Below are 25,037 nucleotides of genomic sequence, written 5' to 3'. Positions count from 1 at the left end.
CCCCAAAGTATCCTCTCCTGAGGACCGATTTGAGGTGAACTCTGTGGGACTCAGCTGTCTTTTGTGTTGAATCTAAAGTACTTTGGGCAGTCCGGAGTACTGTAAGAGCCACACAAACAGGCTGTGGCTGTTCTGCCCATCTGCAGGACTGACCCTGTCCAAGAGGGAATGAAGGCACAACAGAGATGCATCTGTCTGCCAGGGGTTTTAGGAAGCCACAGGAGAGAGGTTGTGTTTGTTGGTGTCTTGTGGTAATTTGGACATGTCTGCCTAAATTCAGTTGAAATTGTTCTTTGAATCTGGGCCTAAACAAATGAAGTTCCTTTGGACCTTGACTCTCTGGGCTGAAGTCAAATATTTAACATCTGCTTACAAGTGATTAGTTAATATGGTAAGGTGAACTTTTAAAGAGGTGCAAATGTTCTGACTTGCATTTCTTGTTCAGCTTCCCGTCTGTAAAAGTTCTTTACAAGTCACAAACTGGAAGAATATGGTGAAATGAAACTTGAAGGCCTTTTTAATTGTTATCTGTGGAAACATCCCAGAAGCAGTAATGTGCAGCCTAAGTGTGTAGCTAGTGGTTGTCTGCTCAATGATTGAGGATTACTGCATACAGTAAACTAGATCTGTGCATAGGAAATGAGAAATTTGAGCCTTAGCAAAACATTACCTGGGAGAAAACACACCATCACTTTTTAGAAAGTTAATTCTAATGTGATTCCTGAGCAACAGACTCAATGTGAGGTACTGTTTCTGTGTTACTTGTTTATTTTTTTTTCTATTGCTGCTTTAAACTTTAGTAACCGTTCAGGTATTTGTAACTGATCTTATGTTTTGTAATGCTTTGGGATACTAAAATTGACCTTAGTAATAGACTAAACTGCTGACTTAGTGAACTTCTGTTACTCACAAAAAAATGAGATCTTAAATATTTGTTCTACCTAACTAGGTATGAAAAACCTGTACAGACTTTTATCTTGTAATGGCTCCCCACAGATATATAGGAGTTAGGATTGCATTTTGGCTATACTAGTTTTAATTGCTTAGCTGCTTTATTGCTTTTGCTCTCCCTACTACTCACGGTTTTACTTTTATTTAAAATCCCTCTAATAGTTACTTTTCCCTCCAGTACTTGTCAGCTGAGTTATTTAATGCCTAAATTAGAAGGCTACTTGAATTGTGGACATGTGCACATGCACAGGGTGTTGTGTTTTGGTTGGGTTTTTTTGGTGTTTTTTTTTTTTTTGGTGTGGGTTTTTTTTAGTGTTGTTTGTTGTTGGTTTAGTGGCTTTTTTTATTTTGTTGAGTTTTCTGAGTTTTTTTTTTCCTAATAGCACTTACTGAGACTGTGCCCTTGATTATGGCTCTGAAGAAACTGGTTTTTGGCTTCCCTTATTTAGAAGTTAGGAACAAAGAAATAGCCTAAATTCTACTGAACTTAATAAAAAGGAAAATACTTATCTTTTGCTTTTTTCTATGAGCCTCTTCTATCAGTTTCAGAACAGTTAGATGGAGGAGGTGTGTGTATGTCTATATAAAGTGTATACCTGCAGTGCCACGCCCTCAGAAGAGAGAGTTTGTAGTGCAAATTCTTCCAAACCTCATAATATCTTTAAATCTCCTTCTGCAGAATGGAATTTGACTGCTCACAAGAGGGCACTGCAGCTCTACTTTTGTGCATGTTATTGTAAGCCATGAGAAAAACAAATAATATTGTTGTTTTTCAGTGTAATTTTAAAATGAAGCTCTACCAGTATAGATTTCCAGTTTGGTTTTGGTGGTGGTTCTATTTTTTTCTTGTTTTGTTTATTTTTGGATTTTTTAAAGCGGAAATCAAGGCACTGGAAGTAATAGAGAAGTTAGAGTTAGGGGCTTTGAATGGAATGCCAGCTTCAGGGTCAGAGTATTGTAGCTGGTGATGACCAAGTGAGACAAGTAAGATAAAGAAAGCTGTGCTCTCATTCAAAAAAAAAAAAAGGGAAGGCTGTCTGACCATAATGAACTAATTTATTTACTTATCAAAGCCTTAAGTGTCATTAGACAGCTCAGTAGGCAAGTCATCCTGAGAGGAGTGTTCACTTAGTAAAGATTAATTATAGCCTCCAGCATATCAAGTTTATTATGTCCAATAAGTATGTCAAACAGCTGGAGGAACATGTTTGTCTTTACACTTGATAGCGTTCTCTTGCCTCAAGGTCTGACTCCTGGAAGAATAATTAGTTGATGTGGGTGAATTGTTTCTAATTCTGCAAACTGTTTTTTGGTGTGTATTTCAATCTGTGCTTTGAGTAAAACAAAATTAAGTATTGGATTGGATGCCAAAGTTGTGAATACATAACTCTAATAGTGCATGGACTGTAAAGCACCATAGGGTTTTGTTTCTTTTTTTGGTATTTAATCTATGCATTTATTGTATTTAAGAGTAATTGTTGAATAATTTTTGTTTTAGGATTTTTTTTCTCAGAGAAAATATGGAAGACTAGCAACTCAAAAATTGTTGGGCTTTTAGTGTCTACCTGCTAAGAAATTCTGATAACAAGCTGGCTTTACAGTTTTTCATAATCTCTTTCTCTTTGGCTATTACTTCTCATTAAATGGCACAGACACTCACAAATTTGGTGATGTAAAAGTCTCTACCACTGAATAGACAAGGCAGACTTGGAGCCACATTGCAAAGCTGAAGGGTCCACAAAAAGCCATGGAAAAAGGTCTGTACTTATATGTAATTTATATGTGCTTTTCAAAAGCATATAATACTATAGGATTATGAAGGGGGTGCATGGAGCTGATAAAAGCTACAGGAAACAGCCAAATGTACAATGAGAAAAAAGATTACTGCAAGAAATGAGTAAGAAATTATGTAAAGTGTTTCGTAGAGTAAGGAAAACTTCTGATAACAGAATGAGTTTAGGATCTCCAGGACAAGATTTAGCTAAAAAAATTAAAATTGGTTTTTATACAGTGCTCTGAAGGTGATGTCAAAAAGGAAGATAAGATAGTTTTGTTTTAAACAATAAAAACTTCAGATTGGTGAGAGGTAGGCACAATTTTGAGTTTTGAGCAGACATGGTGCAGTTTTGAAACAGAGGGAGAGCAATAATTCTTAAATGGGAATGTCTAGATAAACAACCAAAACCCCTGGTCAGTCTTTGAAAGCAAGTGACAAGATCTGATTTAAAATAAGTGATTAGATACTCTTATAAAAATCAAGTTTAGACTGCAATAAACCTGCACTGGTTTTTCATCTGGCTTTCTCCTTGTTTTGCTCTGCAGTTTCTGATTCCTGTGGTACTGGGTTGGGCTGTTACTGTCCGTCCTATCTTGCTGGAACTTTTATTTTATCTTGTCACAATAGGATTCTTGTGAGATTTATGACATGTACTAAGCAGAGGGGTTTTGTACAGTCTTCAGGAGAATGAATAAGTGTGAGCTGACCAAGTGTGTGCATGTACAGCAAACAATGTCACCAATTAGGTAACATCTTTGGCAAATAGAGAAAAGCTTAGAATCTCAGGGTCTTTATAGTACTATAGGTTTGCTATTTCTTTCTCCCTCACCTGGCAAGTGGCAGAAATTTGTCATTTAACAATTCAGTGCAGTAGACCTTTTATAGATATTGAGAAAGCATGCACACAAATTTTAGAGCAATAACTCTTAAGTATTCTGAAAGCTTAGTTCTTAAACTTAGTTCAGTGGAATTTTCAACTACTGTAACATATTCACTTCTTGTTTTTTCTTTCAGCCAGCCAAACACAGATTGTGTTTTTAAAGAGAGAACAGATTGTCGTGGTTCCTTCTCCTTAGTGTACAGAAACACAGGCGTATTTGACAGCAGCAGAACAGCACGTTAGGGTGGAGGCACAAAGATAGCTTGAGAGAACACTCATCAGTATCTGCTTTTTTATTCTTAGGAGTTAATAAATAGCAAATAGACATTCCTTTAAGAGCATACTGCTAAATTAATCCTTTCATTTACTAATGAAAAATAATTAGGAAATGGTATCTTTTCCTATTGCTATTTGGAACTTAAAAAATATGTACTTGATGTGAATTTCATGAAAAAATCTTTTTAAGATTACTTTGCTGAGGTAGACAGACAACTCCTTAGAGAAGCATAATATAGACGGAGAATATTACAAGTCTTGTTTAGCCATTCAAATAAAATCTGACAACTACAGGGATATGCTGTATATACTTTATGTGCCATTGGAAGATTTAAAATTTCCTTTGTGTTTTCACTGAAAATGCAGAACACAGTAGTGGGGAAGGAAGTAATATATAAGTACACCCAAAATTTACGTTTCTTGTGTACCTGCAAAGTAATTAATTTCTTCTTCCTGCATGGAGTTGCTTGACCAGTGGATCTGGCTTCTGGCTATCAAACTCTGGTCACTAGGAGGTAACACACAAAAAAGCATTAGCTGAATGCATGTCAGAAAGTGAATGTCCAGAATATGTCAATGGGCCTTGTCATCAGTGTGCAGTGCTGAGTAAACATTGTCACTGGAACAGAGGACAGCTCTTATTTCATGTCATGGAAGCCTTTTTTAGAGGTTGTGCTAAGCAAACAGTGAGCATATCCTCTTGCTGTGGGAAGACATGGCTGTTTGTGATACAAAATCTTTGCACGCAGGGGTTCAAGCTGAAGATTGCTGGATTTTCTATAAGAAGTTGTTTTCCTGTTCAAAACCAGTTTTAGGTCTAATATCTTACTGTGTGCTGTAGTCATAGTATGAAATCAATAATGTGCTCCTCTATGATTCATTGAAGTAGCCTGAAGTGCTTAAGCACTGTGTTTGGCTTTGCATCAGACCTGTATTTTTTGGGGTCACATCTGCAAAACCTTCTACTTTACCTGTGGTAATAAGGAAAAACTATTTCAGTGTAGCTGTTTGATTAGTTGGTGTAGAGGCTTAGTATGCCTGTTGATATATTAGACAATTTAGTTTGGACAAGTATTTTTTTATCTTTTCAGTTACTGTTAGTGCCAAAGCAATTCCACATTTTAGCTAGGTATGAGAAATGCTAGACTGAGGACCTTATATGTCAGCGAATCCACCTCTTTATAAAAAAAAGACTCTGGGAAAATGTTTCTATGCTACTTGATAAATGTGTACTTCTTTAATGAAGAAATAGGAAGAAGTCTTTAGAAATCTCAAAGTTTGTGTAACTTTTTCACTGTAAAAAATATACAGTTGATTAGAACAAATTCCTGTGAGACATTGAGATGAAGATAGAAGCGATCTAGAGAAAGCATGAACAGGGTAATATAAATCATTTTATGGCCATTTGAAATGGAGTCTGGTTAAAGCTGTGAAGAGTTCTTCCAGAAGAGCTGTGCTAGGGGAATTGTTCCCAATTCATGTGCTTATGACTTCTTCAGCTGGTTTCCTGCTTCTTGTAACTTTTCTCAAAAGTTTTATCCTAAGTAAATTGGTACCCAACCCCCGTTGTTCTCTCTTGTATTGACAGTAAAATTGTTTATTTAGATTCAGGATGTTGTTTGTACAGTTATCACTTTATCATTTAAATTATAATTTATTCAAGTGCTGCATGCTTTTCACGAATTGTGCTGGAAAATTCCTTATAAGAGTTTGGAATGTTTCTTCAATTACTGGCTTGAATATCAGAAATTTATGCAGCGGACTCCTCATGGCTAACTGGGTTAGTAGCCACTGTGCCTTGGCTTCCTCAAAATCTAGAACTCCTCTGCTGGACTAATCTGCCATGCTTGTGGCCTGCATTTGGAGTGCATTCAATGCACTTGTTTGGAAGTGCATTTGACTTTCATCTTTAGACTTTGCATGGAACTTGCTGCAAAAGGTTTGAGAGAAGGTTTTCTTCTGGGTTTAGGGCAGATAGATGAAAGCTTGTCCATTCAAACTGGGAGAATCACAGCCAAACTGAGACTGCTTTGTAAATGGGGTCTACTAGGCAGCCTTGAAATATTGGAGATGATGGACTAGATATGAGATTAATTAGATGATCTCCCTTGCTGTCAGGAGAAATAAAGGGTGCAAAACCACTTAATTAGAACAGGACAATATAATGAATAATGTGTTTCAGTGCAGGCTTTTTTCTTCTGCTTTCAGCATGCTTCTGTAAAAGTACTTGGCAAGTAATAATCTGTCTAATAAGTAGACAAAGGAAAGAAGTTGTCTTTTAGTTCATTTACAAAAACTGTCTTAGTTAATCTATTAAAAATTAGTGAAGTGGCCTACTGCATGGTTAAATTTGGAATACTTTATCATTTCTCTGGCTGTTATGTACTTCCAGTTTTGAAAAGGAAATATAGGATGAAAAAAAACTATTGTTGCTATGGGAACAGTAACTATGTGCAATTGAAACTAGTTGTTGCTGTTGGAGTTTGTAGCACATCAGTACCTGAACTATGGCCCAGGTGCTAAACCAGTGTGTAGCCAGGCTGGAGTGGAGGGAGGTCAGAAACTTAGAGAATGAGATATAAGTATAATCAATAACAGCTTAAGCCATTTTCAAATACTCCTGTGTAAAGAGCTTCTGCATTTATTGTCAGTGGCCAATAATACAAACAGGCTATTAGTACTTCAGTTGAATCATTTCCTAATGTGAAGCATTCTGCTTTGAAGTTTTTCAGCATTTTCAGGGATCTAATGAAGAGCCTTACAGAAAAAAAAAAAACATTGTCTTTCAACAGATGAGGGAAGTGGATGTGTTAAATAGATATTTGAAAGAAATGCCTGACCCTGAAGGCTGGCAAACATGGTTGCAATAGTGGGCAAACACAAAACTGAACTGAAAGCAGAATTGTGTAATTAAAGACATCTCTTACCTTTAAATATTTAAGACAGTGTCATCTCTGAGCATGTCTTATATTTAACCTAAGATGCTGAAAAATCAGAGTCACCAGGTGTGGCTCTTGTGGCCATCACAGACTGTATAATATTGAACTATCAACATAGTATTCAGCTACCATCTAGTGGAGGATTTGAGACAGTGTTCTGAAAATGCAGGCTAGTAAAAGCTCCAGAATAATTAGTACTTGTCCAGCTATTGCAATTTGGCCAAATGGTTTTTGTCAGATTGTATTCCTTACAAGTAAGATCATATTGACTAATAAAGTCAACCTGAATTAAAAGGGGGAAGGATACTGAAGTGGATGAAGCATACAAATGGTGAAACACAGAAGTGTAGAATTGTGTTCCTGGGGTTTTCTTATGAAAACAAAAACTTCACATGTGCTACTTGAGAGTTTGAATGCCTCCTTTGTCCAGTCGTTTTGAAATGGGCATGCTGGTTTAGGTCAGTTCAGCAGATCAAAATCCTGGAGGTTCCACTTGTGGTTGTGTGGACCTCATTTATGACTACATGAAATTTTAAGCCACTCCAAAAGCCCCTTAGGCTGGATGTTCCGGTATTACCAGTATAGCCAAGATGACTCAACTGAGATGACACTCATCCTGGTTTAGAGGATTTGGCTGAAATGCACTTTGTGTACTAGAAAGAGAAAATGTGGTCCCATACTGTGTTTAAAAACAGTGAAAGAGTAATGGCAAAATGTTCCAGCACAGCTGTAGTTCTTCTCTGCCTAATCCTCATTGCATTCAGCTGGATTTTTTTGTCTTCTGGAGCAACTGAATTCTGCTTGCCCTTTGATTGTCAGAGGTTAAACTAGCTCTAACCTGAGGATGGAAGTGGTTCTGGAACTTTGCTCCTAAATCCTTTTCTGGCTTGATGGAGGGGGGTCTCCTACAATGATCAAGGTTTGTCAGAGGTTGCCCTCTCTAGATTCCTGGGTATGTTATGGAGAGTTACAGCTCAGCTAAAATGCATTGCTGATGGAGGGCTGTGCAGGAGGGAGGCTTTTCTCATAGTCAAATTTATTTGTGGAAGCACACAGGATATGTGGATGGCTATAAGGTCTGGTATTGCTGAGCGCTTCTCTAGGACAGAACTCTGAGGAATGCACCTTTGTAGTCAACAGTTTAAAAATGGAGAAGAGAGTTTTACTCATGGCAAACCAAACACTGCAGGTCCATGTGTACCTGAGGGTACCACTGTCTTGTAGCTAGTTTGTATGGATAGATGACATCATGGGCCAGCCCCTTTGAAACCTTTGTGTATTTCTCACTAGAAAATTTCTTGTGGGTTACGATGTTTGAGCTTGTTGCTTTAGAATCTGGTAGAGATGTGCTGTTTGACAGGCCTGGGTATTAGGTATATGTATTCAGGCTTGCTTTCATCTGAAAGTTTCATGGTATTTCAGAGTTGAGAAGCTTGTTTTTTTTAAAGAGGGGGAGGTGTTTGGGTTGTTTATTTTATTTTGCATTTCTTAAATCTAAGGTTCAAGCTTATATTTAATGAGAGTTTGGGCATGTGGAGTTCTCTCACTTGTAAGAGGTGTTTCAAGCAAGGTGTCTCCCTATTCTGGAGGCTTCTTTTTGGAGCTGGTAAGAACAAAAAAATTGAGCGATCTTGAGAAAATAACAAGTTGTTGTATGGTGCTAAACCAAGGAAAATCATATACTTAATGATGGGCTTAGTAATGACTATGCTACTGTTACTTTGCAGCTGTGTCAAAATGGAAGCCTAATTTGTCAACAGGAAAGACCTGCCAATAGCCCAGGTTCTTCCTAAAGAAGTCATCATGAAACACTGATTTTCTGACTTAAATGAGTAAGTTAGGCTTTATAAGTGAATTGAGCAAATTATTTATCCCTCATGAATGAGTCAAGGAGTTCTATTAAAACTTGCATTGAAACTTGAAAGACTTGGACTCAAAGCCATTAAAACAGCAGGAGCAAAACTATGAAGGTGTTACTGTGCATTTAAAATAACTTGTAATTATATAGCAGTATAAATTATCATGCTGAAGATGTTTACAAGATTGTACAGGCTTGCTAATTTGACAACATGCATTTTCCCCTTTTCCAGATGCTGTTTCCTATTATGGAGCTTTAGAATATTTAAAAGTTAAAATAGGCTTTCTTGGGCAAGAAAATTGTGAGTTACTCTGTTGGGAAAGAATATTAATGCAGAACAATTTCCTACTCTCAAAACTTTTCTTTTGCAACCTGCAGTAAACCATAGCTCTTTAATAGCTGCTGTTTGAGTGGCAGGATCAGTGAGTTGTTACAGAAACTAGAGATACTTGATCTTCACAATTCAGTAGTGAAGGCTGTTGAGCTTGGAGATCCTTTCCTTGTTCTTGATTCCTGCAATGCAGGGCGCCTTCTGTAGGCATCTGCAAAAGAAGATAAGTCTTTTCATTTACTGCTTAAGACCAAATGGGCTGCAATACCAGTAAGAGCACAAGAGTTGTGGAATCTGTCCAGAAGCCTGGAGGCCAGCCTGAGGAAGAAGAAAAAAAAATTGAGACCCTGGCACAAAAACAACTGCTGATGCTATAAAGGACAGTGCATGTGACTGAACAGGCTGAAATTGGATATTGATGTGCTCCAAATACACACTGTAACTATGAAGTAAGCAACTTGTTTATTGGCATTTTGTGCTTGAAAGGATTGATCTTTGTGTTACTGACACTGGAGCTAAAGGCATGTTTTGAATTGGATCTTAAGGAAATCTGCATTGACAGACACTGGTGTGAGATCTGCTATCTCGGCTGGTGAATTCACTGCAAGAATATGAAGGAAGCCTATGTAAGTTGCATGAGAAGCCTTGCCATCAATGTATCCTCCTGGGAACTTGAGCTGAAGTCATTTCACAGAAATCAATGAGGCCCTAAATCTTGGACATTACTGATTTTGCAGCAAAACCCAAAATATACATTTATTTATATGTTTTAATTCCCTGGCTCTGAAACAGTTTCTTTTGCCATGGATTTTAAGCATAAATAGCAGTTGAACACTGGAACTGGTGATGAGATCTATGTAGTAGGCTTTTTTGAATTAAGTCTCATCATCTTCACTTAAAAATATTTTTTATAATTAACTGAAATACCATGAAAGGTGTATTAAGTAAAGTGAAATCTTATGTCCATATTCATCTCCTCTCCTAGCTGTAGGACACTTAGTGGCTCCAAACATACTTGGTGAGCCCTATTACATTTTTCCAGAAGTGCTAATGACCCTGAGATGGGCTCACTTGGTTTGAGTGTGGTGCTAATGATGCCAAGGTTGTGGCTCCATCCCCAAATGGGCCCTTCGTGGACCTGATGATCGTACTGGGTCCCTTCACTGTGGGACAGAACCTTCTCTGGTTCTGTAAATCTCTGAAGCAAAGGATTTGAGCCACTGGGTGAGACAATCTCTGCGGGCAAAGCCCACTGGAGGGCAGTGCTGTAAAAGGAATTGCAGGACAAGCAGCTGTCCCACTCCAGGGAATTCTTGCTGAGGGCCAGCAAAACACTAACCTGCCTAGCTACCTGAAAATATGTAGCCGTTCAGATTGGTAGATTTAACTTTGATTTAATTTCTTGGCATTGTTCTGAATTGAAGGGTTTTACATCTTTCACCTAGTGCTGATGTTGTCAAGCTTTTTCTGTGGCCATTGTTGCTGTTGTGGCAGGAGGGCCTGTTGGTCCCATTTGGGCATCTATAGCACTGCCATGGGGACGATGCTGAGGCAGATTTCTTGTTCTGTGACTCCAATATGTTGAGCTCTTTTAAATTGTTTTTGATGTTGTGTCAATTACGACTCTGAAAGGGTATAAATTACTTCTAAATTGGGAGCTAAGCAGTAGTGAAAGATAAGGTCAGTGGCTCAGTGGAGAATCCTGTTGGGAGACCTTTGAGGAAACACATGCTGCCTCTAAACTACAGTTGGTTTGGAGCTTACCATCTCCTTTGTTCTTCAGTGGATGAAAAAAACTACTTTTGATTTACAGAAATATGATGGTGGCACTCTGGGGAGAGTTGAGAATAATGCTTGAGATGTAAGATTTTTATTATAGTAAATGTTTCAAACTGCTGTGTACTTGAATGGGAGAAGAAAATATTCTTCATGTACAGTTCAATTGTAATGAGTTTAGGCTTGCTGTCTTTACATGATGATTCTTAATAAAATGGAAACAGATAAGTTTGGGTGTGTCATGGAAAATATTAGAATTAAAATCTGTTCTAATTTAAGCATATTTCAATCTCTTACAGTGCAGTAAGAAAAAGAATTACTTTTCAATGAACAGAGCTGTAGTATAGCTAGGTGATACCATAAAGAAACTAAATTCTTCAAATGAAATACTTAGATGAGTGGAAAATTAACTATGGTTTATTCATGAGTTAATGCATGTAGCTTGAGAATACTTGAAATGTAATAAATTCTGTAAAGGAGATTTTCTAGCTGAAAGCTATTTCCTGTATTTCTCATGGAGTTCTGCAGTTAGTGGAAGTGATCTCAAATTAAAGAGTATTTGCTTTTTTCCTGCAAGGTATACGTACAAGTCTACTTAAAGGCTGTCATAATAAATGTTACTTGCTTTTATTTAAACTTTCCAGAGCTTTTGTTGTCTCTCCCTCATTATTTATCAGACTCCTTACCCAATGTTTATCAGGAGAAAGCCATTTCTTGGTTTGCAAGTTTTTCTCTTTCATTTGTTTGGGAATGGCTGCTGTCTGCAGTGCTCACATCAGATCCCATCTGGACAGACTTCAATCATCTGGTAAAATCAATGTTAGAACTGGGCATTATTGGCTTGTTTAACTTCCATGTTTTAACTAAAGCTAGTTTTGTGTTAGGAAGTATTTGTTTTGGTGAGAGATTTGGGATGGCAGTCACTTGAAGACCCAGAGTTTAGATCTAAGACTCTGGTGTCTACTCCTTACTGCTCTAAAAAAATTTTTTAGATCACAGAGGAATTTAATATTGCTTCCAATTTCAGAAGCAGTTACTCACATGTGATTAGTCACTTTAGTCACTGAGAATGCTGGAGATATCTTCTGCTTTGGCTTCTCACTCAGTGAAGAAAAAATTGCTTTTCTCTTTCAGACAATTCTTAATAATCAATGACCCTGTATCTACACATACTGAAACATCAAACTTTTTTATTTTCTTAATCAAGTTCCAGTGTTGTTTACATGTACCATGAGTGGCAGCTTGGTTATCCATCTGTGCCTAGTAAGGTGTCAGACCTCTGAAGTTCAAAGGAGTTGAGGTCAAGCTTCTGTCCTCAGTTTCTCCAAGTTTGTATTAATACTTATGCCTATAGTTGTATGTGTTTTACATGTCTCACATATTTTCATTCTTCTTGTGATCTCCTGATTTTGAGCAATCTGTACCAAATTTTCATGGTCCCTACAGTGAGCCTGGTATCTAAAAACATGTTCAGAATAGATTGTTCTTTTCATTGCTCCTTAGTTATTAGAACGTGAAAGAAAATCATACTGTTGTAGTGAAATTTGATTGCTCTGTTCAAATGTGTTAGAAAATTTTGATAGATAATGAGCACTTTGAATTGCTGCAAGCTGGAGTCTATTATTGATGACTGTCAAAAGTCTTTAATGTAGTAGTTTTGGAGCCACATTGGCCAACAGTAAACATTTGGTACAAATGGAGAAGTCCAAGAGAAATACTTGCTTAAAAATTATTCTGATGCTTTTGCGTCTTTTATAAAGTTTAAGATTTCCAGCTAATAGAATGAAAGTTTAACAGAAGCTAGAGAGCTTTTTGGAGTGATTTCTGAATTCTGCAAAGCTAATCATATGGAAGCTAAGTTGGAGAAAGGTAGTATTGGGAAATAATTTCTATGCAAACAGAAACTATTATAGTTCATAAAAGGTGAAAATGAAACCATACTTTTCCAGAAGATCAATGTAAAGCACTTTATTAGAAAATAAAATAACTTTTTAACTGTAGATACAGTAAGGAAAAATAGTCCTTCAGTTTAATTGAAACTGATTGGTGCACCTGCAGAGAAAAGCAGTTTTATCATCTCATTATCAGTCAATTAATATTCAGGTTTAAACGTGAATACTGTGGCTGCTAACTGTAAATGAATTATTTCATTGAAGACTTAACAGATGAGGCAAAGTAGTCTTCTGCTGTGCTAAATGAGGTCATGTGGGGGGAAGAAATAAAAATTAGTAATTCAGTTAGGGATTTAAAAATACTTTGTATTTCCAGAGCTTTAAATGGTTACTTTTTTGAAGCAAACTTTCATTTTGATTGCATTGAAATTTACTTTGAGTTGTGCTACTACTGGTACTGGTAAGCCTCTACATTTAGATTTGCTAATATTTGGAATGTAGAGAGATTTTCTGGAAATCAGAAGAGATTTCCATACAAAATGCTCAAACTAGGAGGGAATGTGGGCTCAGAGGTTCCTTTGCTCAGAGTCCTTCCTCAGAGACACCAGCTCCAGCTCTTTGTTATTGGGTTGTTGCACCAAGATGAAACTATTAAAAGGGGTAGAACATCTGAGACTCTGCTGTGGGCATCCCGGGGTGAAGCTGGTGAGGAAATATGGTGTGCCCATGTGAATGGGGGTGGCGTGGCTGCCAGGGGCTTCCATCCCAGCAAGTGTGGCTGCCACAGTGGGTTCTGCGTGCTTGGATGCGGGAGTTTCCCGAACACCAGTTCAGTGCTTTTGGTGCTTTGGGTGATGAGCTGGAAAGCCTCCACAGACACTGTGGTGAACTTGTCACCTAACTTCACACATTCTTCTTGGAGGACAAAAGATCCTGGCTATGTGCTCTAAACCGCGGTCTTGCATTTCATGTATAGAAGAGAATTACCAACTGTTGCAGCTGACAAAAAAGAATTTACAAGGAAAGAGTTCTGTGACCCTATAACAACTTACTGCCCTGAAGGGAAATGTTTTGATGTGTGATGCTCTTGAGCCATTGCAGCTTATAGGTGTATTGCTACCTGTTTTTCTCTAGGGTGTTTTTATCCTTCAGAAATATGTATCCTTCTGATCAAGTATCAGTTTTACTGTCCATTATTTGAGCAGATACCTGATATCTGCCAAGCCATATACACTGGAGTTACAATTCTTGTGTGTGAGAAATGTAGAATTTGAGGTGAAGGCAAATTGCCCATTGATATTTGATCATTCACAACTATACAACTGCAGCTGTAAATTGGGTAGAACTGAAATGTATAGAAGAGGAATAAATAGAAAACTGGTTCAATGTCTGCTTTAATCACTAGCAAGCTTTTCCCCATGATGCTTAATTATCTCATTTATCTAATCTAGTGAGGCATAAGACACTAACTGCTGCAAAAGGACCAAACAATCATTAGTAGCCTACCCCTATGGATAGGCTAGGTGGAGTAAGAGTAAACTCATTACAGTCCTTCCTAGAGATGACCTCTGTAGGCATCTGCTTGGGGAGACTATTACTGCTGATGCTTTCCCCAGCTTTTTCTTTTTAAATTGCTCTGGCAAATCCAGTTATTGATCTGAAATTCCTCACACTCTGTAACTCTATTGGATGTTCATCAGAGGGAGCTAAATCTTCTGCAAAAGATTTGTCATACTCTTTTTTTTTGTTCTTTCCAGCCCAAGGCTTCATTATCTTTGTACTGCACTTGATCTGACTTCTGATACCTGCATCTGTTGAGGAGAAAAACAAACTACCCTGTTGGTGACTGACTCGTGCATAGAATGTTTATGCCTTTTTCAAATTTCCATTTCCTGCCTTGTGTTTTAAAATTGTGGCTGGATCAGGTGACTGTGCCTGTCTTGAAATAGCTGAATACTTGAAAATCACAGTTAATAGATCCAAGTTACTCTGCAATAGTGAAAATGAGCTGAGTAGGGTGTTCTGAACAAGACTACTGTTCTTTTACATCAGTATTTAAAATGATTTTTAAAATAATACTATTAAATATTAATATATGATCATATTAGATTTGAATGTTTAGATTTCTCTCTTTTTTCTGCTCTATCTTTTTTTCAAAATATCAGTTCTGAATTCCTCTACCTTAAGAGTTTATCAGTATCATTTTGTGGAATCCAACACAAAAACAAGGGACTAAGACAAAATCATTATTATTTGTGTACTAATTAAAAGCTCTCTTTAATGAGGCAGCAGTGTGAGAGCTTGTTTGTATTTATTTGATTCCAGAGTTCTGGAGGTTGTTTATATTTTCACTTCAGTGCAAAGGAAAGAGCCTTGTCATTATATTACTGAACATCTATTTGTAATTCATAGTGATGTTCCAGTAATTTCCCAACAATTACCTGGAGAATTAAATAAATAGTGAATAGGTTCTCTTGACAACAGGAACTTGGAGACATAATAGCACATCTGCCCTGGGCCCCAGTCAGTTAAATGTCCCAAAAAAGTAAATTACACAAAGCCAACTTTTCCCATTTTGAGTATTTCTAGTATCTTTCAGTGGGGGATGGGGAGCCCAGAACACAGATTTGAAAATAAACATTACACTGCAGAAATCACTTTTCCTTCTATGGTTTATATATGGATTTATCTTTGGTGGTTGGGAGGCAGAATTATTTCCAGTACTACCTATTTTCAGATGCTGAGCAAGCTTTCCTGTGTGTGCACCCTGAAAATGTAATCCAGGCAGCCAAACCACCAGGCCATTGGATCATTGAGAAACTCAGTGCCACATCCATCTAGTTCTGCGTTTGCCTGTTCAGCCTGTCATGGAATAAGCTAAGGCAGCTGCCTGCTACCATTGTTCATTAGTATGGCCAGAAAATCCTTTGATCTAATGATCTCTGAGCTGTAATCATATATGGGTTAAAGCTGTCAATGTGAAACCTCAGGAGTCCTTCAGGTATTCTGAAATCCCTTTCTGTCCTGTTCCATGCTGTCCCTTTCTGCTCTTTCTGTTCTCTTGAGTACCTTTATGAAAGTCCCTTTTTAGATGTAGTGGTTGATAGTTTGGTTGTGGCACATCATACCAGAGCCCATAAGCTGTGCTGTGTAATGTTAGGTTTGCCAAAATCCATGTGGTGTATTCAAGGGAAAAAACCCCAAAAATGTGCAGTGTTATGAAAATTAGTCAGAGAAGAGACTTCTGTGGTACTGAATATTTCTCTCTGGTTTCTAACTAGCAATGCAATGTGCATGTTCTCCTTTGGAGCTTTATGTTAAATGCTGTGCAAGCGCTGTTTGTGCTGCAGAATCAAGCTGCAGTGAATATTGCAGCTGGGCACTGACCTGCTGCAACTCAATGAGAATTTTCCTGGCTTTGACAAATTAGCTGATGTGTCCATGGATTTTTAACTGATAACTGGCAAAACTCTTGCAGAAGACGCTTGGACACTTAAATAAGCATGTAAAAGTTTGTGTCTACTCCTGGTCATGTTTTTAAGAATAAAACTGGTGACAGGAATTAACTGAAGTCTGAATTTTGGGAACCAGCACCTAGAACTACCTTGAGCTTTTTTTTTTTTTTTAAAAAGCCAAGGCTCAGTTATAAGAAAAAAGCTCCTGTGTTTCAAATGTTTTATGTATAATACATAGAATAAGTACTGTATGCCTTTATAAATTGTGTGTATATGTAAAGATCCCCTCTCTATTGATCCTTTAAAGTAGGAAGAAGGAGGAGAATGAAAAATAATACAGGAACCAACATCTCTTCTTTGTTCAATTAATGTCATTTAACATAAATTGCTGATATAGAGTAGATGGTAGGTATTGAATAGTGATGATGAAGCCTGAGTTGGGTAAGTCTTAGGGTCTACCAGCACAATTAAATGCAAATCAACAGATCTCTGGGACTTGTGGATGAGTTTCATAAGGGGAAATTATATAAATTCAGTTTTCCCCTATACTTGAGCATTGTGTATTGTGTTGGTGCTTCAGATGTGCTGTAAAAATTATTGATTTTAGAGGCTTTATTTTTTAAGTTGGTCCCAATTTTTTCCATTCTTGGCTAGTTAACAGACTATCAGCTGTAAAAGGATGCAGAAATAAAGATTTGATCATGTCATCTAGGATTCTCAATTCCCTTGTTTTTTCTCTTTTTCAGTAATTTTGATGTTGCAGATGATATATGCCTTTCTGTAAGACTGGATTACTAAGGTAGCAGATGTTGAGATAAATTTAGCATTTTTCTTATTTGCTCAGAGTCTGTTTTTAAGCAGCTCAAACCTTGCAGTTTACTCTCCTACCAGCTCTGTATCTGAGATGATCACACCCCAGAATTTTCATGTCAATAGATCAGAAGCCAATTTGGCTTAAGAGACATGGAGGTGATACTGCCTTAGTTCATGACAATTCTTTGGTAGTTTTCCCTCTTAAAATGCTGTTTATTTGTTGCTTTTAATAAAGTATCTGTGCAGGAATTAAACAATGCTCTAGCTTAAGCAATGTAGTATAGCAAAACTTTGTTATTTTCTCATTTCATGTGAAAAGTGTGAAGGATAAATAGTTTATTCCTTAGTCTGATTGTTTTGGTGCAACAATATTGCTGTTTGTGTTACTACAGAACACGAACAAATGTAAGTAACCCAGTGTTCCTCTGGTATGTGTGCATACATTTGCACGTGAGTATTTGTGCTGAAATACAAACCAAACACAATATTTACTTCTTGCTTGAAAAGAACAGTTGGTACATCTTGGCAAGTGTCAGTGAATAAACCAACAAAGTAGGTGGCAATTCTCACCCATCCTCCCATTATATGGCAATTTATGTGTCTGCAACAAGGGAATGATCAGCTGCCTGCAGTTACATCTGGCCCTGGGATATGACAGGCTGCTTTGTTGGGTTGATTTTGCTCTTTTCTGTGAGGTGTTCAGAGGGCTGGAGCGCCTCTCCTGTGCAGAGAGCCTGAGAGAGTTGGGGCTGCTCAGCCTGGAGAGGAGACATCTCTGGGAAGGCCTTACACAGACCTTCTGTAAGAGCTGGAGAGGGACTTTCCACCAGGGCAGGTAGTGACAGGGCACGGGGGCATGATCTTAAAATGAGGGAGAAATGGCTTAGGTTAGATATTAGGAGAAAATTCTGTGTTGTAGGTGTGGTGAGGCATTCCCACATGTTGCTTATCTGTGGATGCCCCATCCCTGGAGTGCTCAAGACCCTGCTGGGTGGGACTTGCAGGAACCTGATGTAGTGGAAAGTGTCCCTGCCCAGGGCAGGGGGCTGGAAATAACCAGTTGATCTTTAAAATTGTGCAATCCAGTTTTTTTGAAAACAGCTTCGTGCACCAAACCTGCAGGGATTCAGGAGATGTTTGGGCAATACTGGGGCACAGTGTGGGATTCTCAGGCTATGTTGTGCAGACCCAGGAGTCAGAGTTCAGTGTGGGTACCTCTCAACTTGGGATATTCTGTGATTCTAAGAACTTTTAAACTGATAATTTTTGAGTTTTTATTGGAGATTATCATTCATATGCAACTGTGTGGTGGATATTGACATATTTCATTATGATTTCCCTTGTATTTATCTCACATTGCATGTTCTATAGTATTACCTGTATAATCCTGATGGTTTATAAATCCTAGTAGGAAAATAATTCCTGGAGATTGAAAACTATATGGTTCAGAAATAGCAGGAATTTATTTTTCCCTATCTGTGCCAGATGTAATGTTTTGTTAAAGTAATGTTGTACCTGTGCATTTTTGATCTCTAAGGGTTCTTTCAAATCAGAGCAGGATATATGAAATTGCCATGAGAATAGAAACTAAACTTATCCAGTTGCTCTGTATATTTCAGGTACATGTCTCATCACAAGGCACTGAATGTCAACATCTCCATGGTTTTAAAAATTTTAGTTGAGGGGAGGGGATGTGAGATGTAGGGTAAAGTAACTTGAATCCACTTTTATTTTCCTTGCCTGTGGATAAGACATCCACTGTTAAGTGTGCCTAATTTTTGCATCACATATCTAATGCTCCAATTTAACTCTAATGTTCCTTGATTTGAGTGCAAGTTGGGTGTGCTCAGAACTTTGCAGCATCAGGCTCTTGTAGAAACAAATCTTTATTGACAGTTTTCAGCCTGAGTTTTGTATGTGGTTTTTTTTGGTCCAAATTGCGGTTTTGAAAGAGAAAAATCTTACTTTTCTTGTGGTGTTTCTAAAAATTGTATGACAGATTCATGCTGTATTTTTCATTGGTATTAATGCTACATGTGTATCAACAGTGTAAGATATCTATTACCCTAATGCCTGAAAACAAGACATTGAAGTGATGTGAGTGAAGTACACTTAAACCACAGGATGACTGTAGCTGAACGGCATAATATGAGGCTTCATTTAAACAATATGAAAACAATGCTGGTTTACAAAAATTGTTGTTCTTGTTGTAAGGATATAGTGAATTTGTATTTACACTGAGGAAAAAAGATAAGTTTGGGTGATGTGTGGTTTTATGAACCTAAGTAGTGTGAATGTTGGCTCTGATTTTTGTTTTATAGTAATATAAAACTAATCTTAACAGTTGAGTTAATTGGGAAGAAAAATGACATCAAACCCAGAAATAAGTCTAATGAAATCCATTAAGTAACTTAATGATTACATAATTATATCCATTTAAATTCAGGAATGGATCACTCCAAAATTAATTTTTGGTCTTTGTGCGCTTGAAACATTTGTTGAAGTGAGGGATTAATTTTGTTTGATTGGCATTTTACTTTTTACTGTTATTATAATGAGCATATCATGTTTTTGAGTAAACTTATGTGATGATTATTAACATTTTAAGGGAAAGTCTGTTCAATAAGGAGATTGCTGTACTGACTTAACAATAGTGGCCTAACCAAAACCAAAAATAGTGAGGCAAAATGTATGGATAGAAGGCCTTAGAGTACTTTCATTTGAATAATTGAGGACAGATTTTTATATGACAGGCAACTGTTAAGCATAGAGATTTTTTTTTTCCCTCTGTGTAATATCAGGCACAATCCTATTATTCATAGCTAGATTATAATTGTGCTTCCATTCTATAGCTTTTTCATGAGTAACCTTTTTCTACTCCTTTACTAAATTGAGATAGGAGGGGTCTCTTTAAAGTTTCTTTATTGTGGAGCTGCTTTTCCACTTCTTTGTTAGAACATTGTTGAGCAGATTTACACAAAACCAATACTGAATATCTTGAAATATTTTGAGTTTTGTAGTCTGTGTGTTCCTGTCATTGTTTAGGCAGCTTTTTGTGGGAAGAGAATTTCCTAGCACAGGTATAATTGAGTGCTAGTATGTTGAACCTCTGTGGAAAAAATCCAAGCTAGAATTGTTGTAAAATACTGGAAACTTTTTAAACATGGCAATATATTGTATTCTCCCAGTGTCTTGTTATCTTAGAACTGTGCATATATTATTAACTTGTGTTATTGTGGTATAGAAAAGATCAAATCCTTCTGCCATAGGAGTATTGCATCATAGCAGCACTGTGACCATAGCACCATTTCATGGAATGCAAAGATGGAACAGACTCTGATGTGATTCCATTACCATTCCTTTTGTAGTTCAAATTGCAATACAATTCAAAACAATTTCAGGTCACCTGTGTGGAGTGTGGAAGTTGTGGCATTGTCAATTTTATTAATTACAACTGCTATTAACAGCTCTAGAATTACTTTGATGTAATCCTATGATCAACTAATTATATCTCTCCAATTATCAGATGTAGTCACAGTGACAAGTAGACTTAACTGAAGGGCTGATGCTCTCCTAATGCAGGTCTGTGTAATACCCCAATTTCTCATTTGGATGATGACATAATAGTCAAATAGATGAGACAAAATAATTTCTACTTTATTAGTAGCCCTTAGGAGTTGTTTTAGCATAGGAAATAAAGGGAACCATTGGTGAAGTTTTTTAAATCTTAACGTTGTTCTAGGAAACTTAATGCTTGGGGTTTTTTTTCCTGAATAGCAGGTGAAACAAAATGGATGCATTATTGTTTCACAAGACTGCATTTGTATCATGTTTTGCTCTGCATAAAGGTTCTAAAATAAAAGGCTATGTGGCACTCAGTGTTTCTCTAGGAACAGTGGTTATGCATGTGGACTGCTGGAAAAAGACTATTTTGTAGTAAGGAAGTGTTCAGACTTTTTAGTACGGAAAAAGTGTTCCTTTTTTGAGGAGTAAAAATGGGACAAACTGAAGATAACTTAGAAAAGAGTAGCAGGTCCATGTTGTGGGGAGTCAAACTTACACACAAATTTGCCATTTTAGAAAATTGGTCCACTGCAAAACAACAGGCTTGAATAAACAGCCTTGCCTTATGTAAAAGAAACAAATATGGAATGTCAGCAAACGTCCTTTTCTGTAGTTTGGAGCATTGCTAAAATTGGTCTAATGCCAGGATAGAAAAGTGCTAGAAGTTTGAGAGTGCCTGAGCTGTTAAATTGGATGTACTGTGGATATTAATAGAACCTAGAGGATGTAAGTAATGAATTTAATATTGATTGAAATAGCACTCCCTCAGAATCATGCCTTGGGTAACTAGTTCCTTTGAAACTAGTCTGATTTTTATAGAGCTATACGTTTGAATGTTTCCTTGAAATGTTCTTTCAAATCAGTGTAAATTATTGCTTGTAGTTTGTATGCCTTGATCTTTGGCTTCTTTGACAACAGGATACAGATAAATATATTTCCATAACAATTGTAGACAATGTTTAGTATCACTGCTACTTTCTGTTAGTGCTGCTTGCTGCAAGAAGAAAATAACATCACTTGATATGACTTGAAAGGAGCTTTTGTTGTAATAATTGAAGAAAAATGTGCACTAAAATGATGATCTGAAGAAAATTGACAGACAGTAAAAATGACAGAGTAGGAGAATGCTATTTTGTACTGTTTTGAAGTTGTTCCTGGCCAATCTCTCCAGCGATGCTATTTGATAAACTTGAAGGCAACTATTTAACTGATGCAACACTGAATTCAGGTTAGTGTGTGTTAAAACATCTAAAATGGATGCATGACAACTGTCTAATAAACTATTAAATTTTTCAGTTGTTAGCAGCTGTTAAATTTTCAGGTTTTCAAGCTTTAGTAATTTTCAAATTCAATAGTCACAGCTTTCAGATTCTCTAATGTTATGTAAGCTGATCCATGCAGTAATGAGCTGTCTCATCCTCTTCAAACTGAGAAAAAAATAGCATTACATTAAACCCAGTGTTTAGAAATACTGATATTTTATACATCTTCAAATTTGAACTTTGTAATATAGCGCTGACATAGATTGTGAAATACAATATATTTAATAATATATAATCCTCTGAACTGTGCTGTGTAAATGACTGGATGCTAATGCAATGTGGGTGATGTGAAGGCCAAGCCTTCACTGTTTACAGAAAAGGTAAACTGATAACTTGGCTTCTGTGTTTTAACATAAACACTCATAAACAAGGGATCAGATCTAGGATATTGTTGTACCATGCATGTCTTTTGGAGCATCTTGTGTAAAATTGGTTCTTAATTCACAGAATATTATTTCAAAGAGTAACAGTAACACATATCTTCTTGCTGTTCTGCAGATCTCCTTTTCTAGGTTCTTTTGTGATAACCTTACCTCTTCTGAGGAGAGTCAGGCAGACATTTGCCAGTAACTTGAAGATCCATGCAATTAGCTACAATTTTCTTAGGTAGTTTGTACCTTTTCAGAGCTTTAGAGGTTTTTTACATTTCTTAAGTTTTTTGCCACAATATGACAAGGTAAAGATAGAAAAGTATTATATACTTGTAATCACTTCTGTTCTTGCCTGTTGCTGTTTTGAGTCAATATTTAAATCTTAATATCTATAAAATAAATGTTTTCAAGGCAATAGTTGGTAGAACTATTGACTGCTGCTTTTCAGATTTTATTACTAATTAGCTAGAGGTACATGAGACCACCCTTGGAAAAACTTAACTTGGGAAGCAAATGTCAGGATATGAAAAACTGGCTGAAGATGACAATTTAACTTCTCAGAATGGAATATATTTTATAGTGGAATTAAAAAAAAATCCCATAAATGTAACTTTGGGAGTTTTGCTGATGTAAATGTTTTTTTTTGTCCTGTAGTACTTTTTGCCCTGTCCATATATGCTTTTGATCCTTCACCAGCTTAATAGAGAATGGTATCTACCAACGTGCTCATAAATGTGTAAGTATGGCTTGTAGTGCGCAGAAGACACAACTTGTTCAAGTGTTGCCTTAACTGTTCTGTGAAATACCTGAACAATTGCTTTAAAAGAGTTTTACAGAATTTTATGACAGAATGGCTGGCTCCAGAGTTGAGGCATTTCTTCACTCTCAAGTATTTTTATGCACCCCATGAATCAATCTGTATTGCTGCCTATTGACTTACACTCCTCATGCTTTCTTCCCAGATAAGAGAGCAGCTCTTTACAAAAGGGAATTAATTGCTTTGTTTTAGATAAGTGAGTGCAGTGTACAAGTAACAGATGTGTAAAATGGGGTTAAATTGTTTAACTGTTGTATTCTTTGGCCCAAGTGGAGGGAAAACAACCATTCAATTCCATCTATATCATATGAGATTTGAGTGTGTGCAATATTAAATACTGAATTCCAGAATTATCAACAAAAGTAACTTTTCAATATCTCAAGTATTTAAATTCCCTAGCATCCAAGAGTAAATCAAGTATGTTATGCTACTTTTATGTGAATATAGTAATGTCAGAGCATGGAGGAAAAAAAATTAATGTAAAAATGCTTAATCTTAATTGTATGGTGGTACAGCACAAAGAAGAACTGGTCTAGAAGTGCAATAGTTTGACAAGGATGAAAAGTAATGTGAAAGTGTAAAGTATTAGTACAGCTCGAGGAGCATTTACTTGATTCAGCAGTGGAAGTATTTGTGCCAGCCCTTCATTGTCAGGATTGGGGTCAGACGTAATCTTATTTGTTTTGTGCAGTGTCAGATTTCCATATGCATGATTTTTGGGTGTAATCCCTGCATGTTGCTTATTAAGAAACTGGTGGAAAAATCTCCTCCATAAAATTTCCTTGATGGAGCAGGATGGTGGAGTAGACTTTATGTGAGGGTTTCAAAAGCATTTGACAACCCCACTTGCCCCCAGCTTCATTGTAGTTTTTCAGGCATGACCATGTAAATATTTTGTGCTGTTTGTTTCAGTGCTTTCAGGTATATGTAAAACAGAGTATTTATATGGAATGTGTACCTATTCACATGTATGTGTGATATATGAAAAATATACAGAAAAAAAGGACTATTTTATAGGTTGTTATCTTGAGAAATATTTTTTGTATTAAAGTGGATAAAATAGCATCTTAAGGTCATGCATGATCAAACATGATGCTGCTGTGTACAATACATTTCCATTTCTGGACTCCTAGTAAGTTAGAATTAAGTTCATGTTTTACATTTTTGTTGGTTGCTATGTTCATATAATTCAGCCTGTGAATGTCAATTAGGCATACTTGCTGTAAATAATAATTTTTAAAAATGTAGTACTTGGCACCTTAATTTTTTCTTCTAATATGAACATTAATAGAATACTTTGTGTAAACTTCCCCTGTTACTTTGTACAGAGTAACAGTAGTTTTAACCTAGATTATTATTAAGTAATGGTTCACCTTAAATAGGGTATGCATGTAGTAATCTCTAAAATTTCATCAAGTCTTTGATCAGTGAGGGCATTGAAGAGTAATCCAAAGTCTCTAATTAACAAAGTTTCTCTGCTCCAAACCTAAAGATTGCAGTTGTGAGCCAGTCAAGTTTTCAGATAAAAACCAAGTGACTTCAGCATATATAAATTAGAAATATAAATATCCATTCTACTATAATGTGCTCTGGCCAAGAAGTCTAAATGTTTTAAGACCATTGAAGAAATTATAAACAAATGTTGTGCTTGAGTTAGTTCTGTATTGGGGTTGATGTAAAGCTCCAGATTTCCTGAGAGTTTGGGAAAGTTTCTGGTTGTGTCTAGTGTCTTCACTGGAGGCTTTTACAGAAGTCACTATCTGTGCCTGGAGACCCAGAGGGAGCCTTTGGCAGTTCTGGGCAGTGCTTTTCCTGGGCATTCACAGGCAAGTGGGATGTGTTCACGCATCTTATCCAGGTGAATTTAAGTCTTCAAAGTGAGAAATTGGGTTAATAAGTGAACTGTAATCCTCTTCTTCATACCATAATGTTGGTTTGACATCATCCTATGTTCATAGCGGTCTGGTGGTTTTGGCTGGTTCCAGCATCCCTTTCCCTGACAGCACAGGCAATTC

General features: G+C 36.8%; 1 long non-coding RNA gene across 1 annotated transcript in view; it reads left to right on the top strand.

The window, feature by feature from the left end:
- Nucleotides 1-491: 491 nt before the first annotated feature.
- LOC134424041 (uncharacterized) overlaps nucleotides 492-25,037 on the top strand; it is a 149,017-nt gene continuing 124,471 nt past the window's right edge. Inside the window, exon 1 of the long non-coding RNA XR_010029315.1 lies at nucleotides 492-744. This is a non-coding gene — a long non-coding RNA (uncharacterized LOC134424041). The remainder of the gene's footprint in view (nucleotides 745-25,037) is intronic.

The sequence above is a fragment of the Melospiza melodia genome, chromosome 13 (assembly GCF_035770615.1).
Source record: "Melospiza melodia melodia isolate bMelMel2 chromosome 13, bMelMel2.pri, whole genome shotgun sequence".
Lineage (NCBI taxonomy): Eukaryota > Metazoa > Chordata > Aves > Passeriformes > Passerellidae > Melospiza > Melospiza melodia.
Note: the sequence above shows the minus strand (reverse complement) of the source record. Positions and strands in the feature narration are given on the sequence as shown.